The 8,084-nt window shown below is 43.2% G+C and overlaps 1 long non-coding RNA gene across 1 annotated transcript in view; it reads right to left on the minus strand.

Moving 5' to 3' along the window:
* LOC128116522 (uncharacterized) overlaps positions 1–7,399 on the minus strand; it is a 180,744-nt gene extending 173,345 nt beyond the window's left edge. The window contains exon 1 of the long non-coding RNA XR_008220490.1: positions 7,088–7,399. This is a non-coding gene — a long non-coding RNA (uncharacterized LOC128116522). The remainder of the gene's footprint in view (positions 1–7,087) is intronic.
* Positions 7,400–8,084: the final 685 nt, after the last annotated feature.

An 8,084-nucleotide genomic window follows, 5' to 3' on the forward strand; every position in this document is an offset into this window, starting at 1 on the left:
GAAATCAGTCCATGCCCTGAAGAGCCTCCTGTTTGGGTGAGGGATTTATGGTGACCATGGAAACACATCTCTTGGATCTTTGAGAGGACTTGCTACAGTGAACATGGCTGGCAGGCTCAGCCTGGACTTCCATGAACGCCAAGGTCATGCTTTGCCTAGGCTGAATACCAGCCAGTCATTACAATCAGCCTGTCCCTACCTATAATGGGTTTTTTCTAATGACTAGCATTGGCTCAGTACTCTCCACTAGTATGGCTAAAACCCTCATGCAACAGTCTTTGGCTTTCCCGCCCCATCTTTCCGCATCACTAATTCCACCAAAATCAGACCAGCACAGCATCTGGAGGTTCTCTTTGAGTTCTCCAGTCTCCTTTCCTTTGTCTCCTCAGAAGTTCCCTAGTTAATTTATAGCTATTTTAATTCCATCTTGTTGTCTGCTCCAAAATTGACTATAAGCCATCAGATAAATGTGGGGTTCTGATTCAGGATGCTGAGTGCTGAGTGAGACTGTAAGTATGGGATAAGATGAGCTGCAGAGGGGTACCTCAAAACAAACCCAAGTAAGGGGAGCTTCAGGATGCCAGATGGGGACTATCCTGAGCCATGAAAGATGTAAGGGTTGTTGCCCTTTGCATCTGCTTTCCGATAGTATTTTCAACCTCAAACTTAGCGTACATGTATGGATCCTGGATTTTTGATTCCATATACCCTCAAATTTTCTTTATCATAGGTGAAATCATGAAGGTGGCAACCAGCAGTTCCATCATCCCACAGATGCAGCCCAAGCAGGAAAACTGGAGTTAGAAATGAGAGCTCCAGGTATTTCTTCTACAGATAGGAGGTGGAGGGTCCCTGTGAGAGCCAAGAGGACCACCCTCCTTTGGCATTGCCTAAGACAGTTTAAATTTTGTTTCCTGACATTTCTGAAATGACTTAGAATGCAACTTTAGTTGCAATCACCTGTTGTGTTTATACTTCTCCTATGTGAGAGAAGTATTTTAGGAGCTGGTTCTTCTTTGCTTAAAACCACTAAGGAGTCAATCAGGCTGCTTAGCATGGCTTCTGCCACATACCAGACATGCAGTGTTATTTGGATTGGGTTATTATTTTACAAAATTGTATGAGAGAAAAGCAATAAGCACAATTGACATCTTCAGTCATCTAGAAAGCTATGATGTCTTGCTTTTCCTTTTATGCAGATCAGGGTGTGGGGGCATATTTTTAATACCAACAATCAGGAAAATCAAGTGAGTGGCTTCTAGTCAGCCAAGCCACCCCACCAGCGGGGCTCCCCCCTATCTCGTGCCCTCTAGGCAGCTTGCTCCTCCCAGGCTCCATTCTCATCCCTCGGCCCTGGCACCTTCCAGGGAAGGAACAGATGCTCATTTTGGCTAGCCTGCTTGGCCCCAGCAGGCATGCCTCTTCTAATCCGCACTCCTGGCATCCCATACATCCCCAGGCATGGTGTCAGGGAACCCCAGGAGTCTTAGGTAAGCCCTTCCTAGATCAGATTGGCCTTCCGCAGAGCCAGGCGAGATGTTCTGCCACCACCTCTGCCCAGAAATTCCTTCTCAAATTCCACCCTGTCCCCTCCAGCGTCTTCAAATCCTTGACTTGTCAAATCCACACATGTTCTTCCTCACTGATGTGAGCATGTCCTGCTGGCTCGGCAATTCAAGCCCATTGGGTTGGACACACAACCTCTCTGCCTGGGCTGCTCCCTTAGAGAACACAGGGTAATTGAGGTCCACAATGAAGGGGGGAGATTTGTGTGTGGAGGAAGACACAGGCTCCCACGGCTTCAGGATACCACATTCCTATACTCACTCCAGCTGCATCCTTCCTTCCTTCTCTGGACAGCCCTGTCCACACAACCTGCCGTTCTCTCCTCCACTCCCAAATCCCTGGAGTCAGTTTCACAGCTCTTGCCCCTGCAGCCCCACAGTGGTTAGCACTAATGTCCTCATTAGGTTCCTTGACTGGCGCCTAAGATGAAAAATCCCATCAGAATGTTGACTTGGGGCGGACTCCCCTTAGAGTGGACACCCAAAAGAGTGAGAGAAGCAGGAATGAGCAGAGACAGAAACTGAACTGAGATACTGTTGCAGAGTCACCTAAGCCCTACTTGAGCTCATACAGAACTCGGGAGCTGAGACAGCCAGTTCAAGTTCTCTCAAGTTAGACACGGGAGCCAGCCCATTGTATATCGCTCCAGTTGCAAACTGTCCTAGGGAAGGGGACTGGGTCTTGGATGAGGCTTCCTTCCACCACTGACAATTCTTGGAGCATCATCTAAGAGCCCCAGCATCCCTAGCAACTGGAAGACTGCACGTCTGGTCATTATGAGGTGTCTGCAGGGAAGACCTCTATATCTATTGCTTACTTACTATATTATAGTGTTTGGTTTTTATTGTTTCTCACTCAACAGGTGTTTATAAAAAGTTAAAAAAAAAAAAATCTCTGAAGCTACATCAGCAGACAAGTCTGCCAGACCATGAGTCTTCAAGGGCAGGAACCATCTCTTTTGTTTGTCTGCCTGATATACAGAGTCACACAGTAAACACCTGCGACAGTAAAGACTTCTGACAGAAGTAAAATGGGCATGATGAGTAATACTACTCTCCCTACCAGGGCTCAAAATCATTGGAGAAATCTAAAGATCATGTGGGTGAGGGACAGAATGCTACATTAACTCGTGTTACTAAATACCATGGATTCTTTTTTGTAGGAAAGTCAGCAGTCTTTTATGCCTAGTCCTGAGTAGTACAGAAAACCAACAGGTGCCTCCAAGTGCAGGGAGAGACAAAGAAGAGCCATCTTCTCTGGAGTTCTAAGAAGAACTGAACACAATCCCTTATCTAGCCTCTTACGGTCCATGATCAGAGATGACTCACCCTCTTACCTTACAAAGGGCAGGGAAAAGCCAAGGACTACATAAGGATACACCAGAATCAAGAAAGCTTTTACTTCTAATCAATACAGGCCAGACTCAACACTGAGAGTGTCACACTACTGGATTCCAACAATCACTGTGGCCTGTTCCACCCAAGACTTTGCCATTTATCAGGGCCGATAAGCCCCACTGCCTGAGAATAAGCAAGCACGGGTAGGATCTACCAGCAACCTGGATTTCTTACCTAATACAAGAGCAAAACTGTAAAAAAAAAAAAAAATTAAGCAGAATTTGACAATATCAATAATTAAGGCTTAAATCCACAGGTAGCAAATTTGGAGCCTGGTGGTTACTATGGAAATAATTCTCCTCTAACATCCTGTCCTAAATATGAAGAACAGTTTCTGTGGGACGAGAATTAATGTCTGGAATGGTGCCAGTAGCCAAATGCCAGGCAATGTCACCTTGGTGGTAATAACAGTATAAATGCTCTTGACTGGGCTGCACAACTGAGAATTGGCAACCCTCAGATATGAATTAAACAGGAAGTATTTGGGCTGTGTGTCAGCCATCAGATCGCTCCCTAGCACTGTACCAGCCCAAGAGATGCAGGATGCAGTCCCATCAGAAAGAGAAAATTAAGCTTGTGCAGGTCCTCGTGCAGAGAGAGAAGGAAATACGGGTTCTAACCAGCCTTCCAAGCTGAGGAGAGTCCCAGGGTTTATCATCTTGGCGGCGGCTTCCCAGCTTAGAAGGGAGATCAGCCAAAGGCTTGGCTTCACACTTAGTGCAAGAGGCTGCTTCCCAGATTGCTGGCTTTAATGGCAAGCTAGTGTTTTTCCCTTCACAGAGGCAGGCATTCCCATACTTTGCATTACAGCTGGAAGAGGAACTTCCTAAATCTAAATTTTCCCCTTTGGCTCAAACTAAACCAAAGCCAGGACTATGAGAACTCCCAGTTTAAATGTCCCTGTTGGCATAAAGCTGTCTAGAGAAATATAGATAGAAAGACTACAGCCCGTGCCTTTGGGCTGTGGACAGAGAAAAAATGAGTATATTAATAATTTTGAAATTAAAATTAGTCACCTATTCCTGACCTTATGATAAGATATCATGTCACTGTCTTTCCTACGCCCATTGTTTCTTTCTAGAACCTTGGTTATAGTACTAATTCTTGTCGTAAATGAGCACCAAGACCTTGGAGTAAATTATTCCACATGTCTGGACTTCTCAGTTCCATCTCTGATAAGATCATCTTACAACAATTCAAGTAATTTTCTACCCTAAAATATTATGCCTGTGATAAAGGAATGTCTACTGCTATGCATATCGATGCTATGAAATAGTGAATAACTGAATGATTGACTGAACAGATGCATTAATAAATGGAGCCTTGGCCAGTTGAGAGGAATATCTCCCCTTCATATCTATTTGCAATAAAGTTTCTGCAAGAAAAAAAAAACAGCCTTAAAGCCCTAAGGCATCTACTCTATAAAATGAATCAACTTTGTCCATCTCTAGTAGTATTGTAGATGTACTAACTTTGAGAGAATCAAGAAGGCCACTCAAATAATGCTCTACATTCTGTAGTTGGATTGAGAAGGGCTATAGGGCTGTTGAATAGCCAACCAACTTCAGCAGCCGAAATTCATAAGGTCCTAGAATGTTCTAACACTCTCTGTTATCAAGTCCTGCTCATACTGTATAATCTGGAGACTGCCCCCCCCACAAGCCCTGCGATAGTATTACATCATCTATTATCTAGTATGACATCTAAACCACATCCTATGTTCAGTACAACTATTGTCTCTTCATGCTGCGTGTGACAAGCATGTGACAGGCATGTTAACAGGACAGTGACTCCACTTAACGATAACAAGTGTAAGTCAAGACCTCCATCTCAGATACTGCCAGAGGCTTCAGTCCAGCAGTACCAGCAACAAAACTGATGACGCGATTCCTATTTGACACCACTGTCCACTATCAGCTTCGTTACGGGGAATGGGGTGAAGAGGGGGAGGCATAAGGGTGGATGGAATCTGAGAAGTCAACCTGGAAATGTTTGCTAAAGGAGAAATGGCATACTGAAGAAAGCTCAAATTTTGGAGTCAGACAAATCTGGCTTCGAATCTTGTCCCATTATTAACTAGAAGTATGAATTTAACCAAATTAGAGCCTCAGATTTCTTACCTATTAAAAAAATAGACATGACATTTACCACATAGGGTTTTTGCCAGGGGCACATGAAATAATTTATTTCTCAGGCTTCCTGATATCTTTACAATGCAGAGAATTAATTAGTACCATATAATATTATAAAACTATAAAGAGCTGCAAATACCAACAGTTGTTGTTTTTGACCAGGTCTATTGGACTTAACCACATCTTATGGGTCAAATGGTACAAGGATAACTCAGGAGTCTATATATGATAGCACTCAGAGATGATTTGGATTCTTCTAGTACCAAAATCTCACTGAGAATTCTCACAATGGCTTCCTCTTTCACCAAACCTGGTGATTCAGCAATCATGAGTGTCATTATGACTAAAAGCACAAAGCAGTCTTTTGCTTCCTAGTAGCTCACAAAATTCCTTCCTAGTTTACTAATCTGAGATAGTCTCTTTTAAAAGAAAAAAGGTAGGTGGAACAAGTCCACTGGAGCTTAGAATTAGTTTCCTGCATGTCATTCCCAAATCAAGGCTTCAAGAAAGAACAGAATTGAACAACAGAATTCTCTGTCTCCGTACATGTTATCAGTCCCCAAAGGTATACACCAGGATACATATTATACATAAAAAGGCAAAAGAAATTTATCTAATTATGTCGTATCAAACAACGTGTTAATATTTTTAAATGTTAAAATACCTATGTTGTGTAGCTATTTCCTACTAATTGAATCATTGCTTCTTGGAAAGTAAACAAAATTCACAAGACTCAGGAAACAAGATTCACAAGTCTCCTCCTCTATGCTATATAAGAAATAATGACCATTGCACTGCCTGCAAGCTGCAAGCTGTGCATGGCGGTCCAGGGATGCAGTTTTCATAAGTCATCTCCCAGCTGGTATGGGCCTTTCCATGAGGACACCGCCTTCGAGTTGCCCATGCTCTTGTATGTAACTCCACTAAATGCACTGGTTCACTAATCTAGACCTGGGTAAGATCATACCTTTGGTCTGACATGTGTGTGCTCCTGGACTGAAGGAAGCAATATTTGTTCTCATGTTCCCAGAAAAATCACACTACAGCCTACTGTGTTCTAAGCTTTATACTGGCTTCTGCTGGGGAATCCCTTTTCCTCGTTTCTTTATGTGATACTATGACCCTTTCTCTGTAGACAGCTTTACAGACAAGACTGAGACACAGTGTGGAAGGTATGCACTATATATATATCCTACTCAGTCTGTTCTGGGCCTAGCACCCTGACTTCAACACTAAGTTGGGGTCCATCCAGTCCAAATAACCTTCTCTGTCCAACTTCAGAAGTTCAAGCTTTCACCTTGAACTGTATAAAGACAATGGCATAACCAGGTTAAGCTCCCTGTATCTATCAACTAAATTAGGTGCAACATTATGAACAGCTAATGAGTTTTAAAACAACACTGCAAATAAACTGGAGGAAAGCAAACCCTAAAATAATTAACAAAACTATCAGAGGTACAAGCCCTCATAACAAGTGTCTGAGATTATGGTTTCCATTCTAGCATCTGGGTTGCTGCAAGAGTTTCACATAATCTGAAGAGATACTTTAAAATTCCACCCCACCCCCAAAGTTCTTAGTCAACTTAATTAATAATCTTAGTAATCTTAATTAATAGATTAGTGATGTACATAGGCAGATAGATGCATAGATGGCAAATTATTGACAAATGGATATATAGGTAGGTATTATGATAGATGATATATAATATATACATACATATTCACCTGTTTACCCTCTTCATATAGGTAGATATGATAAATAGAAGATAGATAGATAGACAGTAGAGATAGATGATAGAGATTAGATAAACAGATATATGAATGAAAAGAGAGAAGGATTTCATAATCAAATAGCAATAAGCTACCACAGCTTTTAAAAGCTAGAATCTGTGTGCACTACATGCACACAAAATGTTATCAAGGCATCTCTCATGTAAATATTATGGTCATCTAACAACTGCTATCCACAAAGCAGCACTCCTTCTCACTTACCCAACTTAAATAGCACTTGCCCTCACTTCTGAGCAGTCAGCTCTCTGCAAGACGTATCATAGCAACATTCACCCAGAGAACTTCCAAGAGTGCCAAAGCATCCTTCCAGGAGGGTATGATTATGCTAGCAGCAAGATGAAACAGAAAGAGAAGCCGAGTTCAGTGGTCTAGAGACTAGATCTTAGAGACCCAGATCTGCCACAAACTGGGTGTAGCATGGACTGAATTCAATTAACAAAGGCACCTGAACATCTGCTGAGTGCCAAGCTCAGAGCCACTGGGCAAGGGACCAATCTCCAGTGTCTGACTGGGAACTCAGAAAGGTGCGTCTATAGAGAGATGGAAGCATGTGCTAAAATTAGCATCTCCCAGCAAAGACAAACCTTGAAGCTCTTGATTTTGGTCCTCATACCTACACCACCGCTGCGGGTCCTCCCACTGCTCCCTGAGAAAGGTCATGCTAGAAATCAATGAGGAGGGGCAGGAGGAGGGATGTGTGTGTGACAGGGGCCTGCTGAATCAGCTGGACTCTACCTAGCTCCAAGTCTGGGAGGAAACCTCCCCTCCTTTCTCCTCCGGAGAGGCATGCCCTCTGTGCCACTCTGTGGGCTGCGGAAAGCAATTAGCATTTTGCACACTCCAGCATACCGAACTGTGGGATTTCACTTGTCCCTTCAGCAAAACAGCCGGTGGAAGTGGAACAGATGTGAACGCAAAGGACAGTTACGTAATTTACCTAAGTCCCAGACCACCTGACTCCGCTAGTCTGCGGCTTCCCTTTCAACCTTTCCCAGGCAAGCTCACACAGCCTAGCAACTAATCACACACACGACATTTTGGCACCTGGGGATGCTCTCTTCACAGGCTGGAAGCTGTAGCATGGCTCCAAAGAAAATCCCTTTCACTTCCCATTGCCACAGGAAGGGGTCTGAGATGAAGAAATGGGATAAATTAGAACCAATAAGTCATTCTTTTATTTTATATCTCTGATCTAAAT

Source organism: Peromyscus californicus, unplaced genomic scaffold (assembly GCF_007827085.1).
Source record: "Peromyscus californicus insignis strain IS unplaced genomic scaffold, ASM782708v3 Scaffold_20__1_contigs__length_68692818, whole genome shotgun sequence".
In the NCBI taxonomy this organism is placed as follows: domain Eukaryota; kingdom Metazoa; phylum Chordata; class Mammalia; order Rodentia; family Cricetidae; genus Peromyscus; species Peromyscus californicus.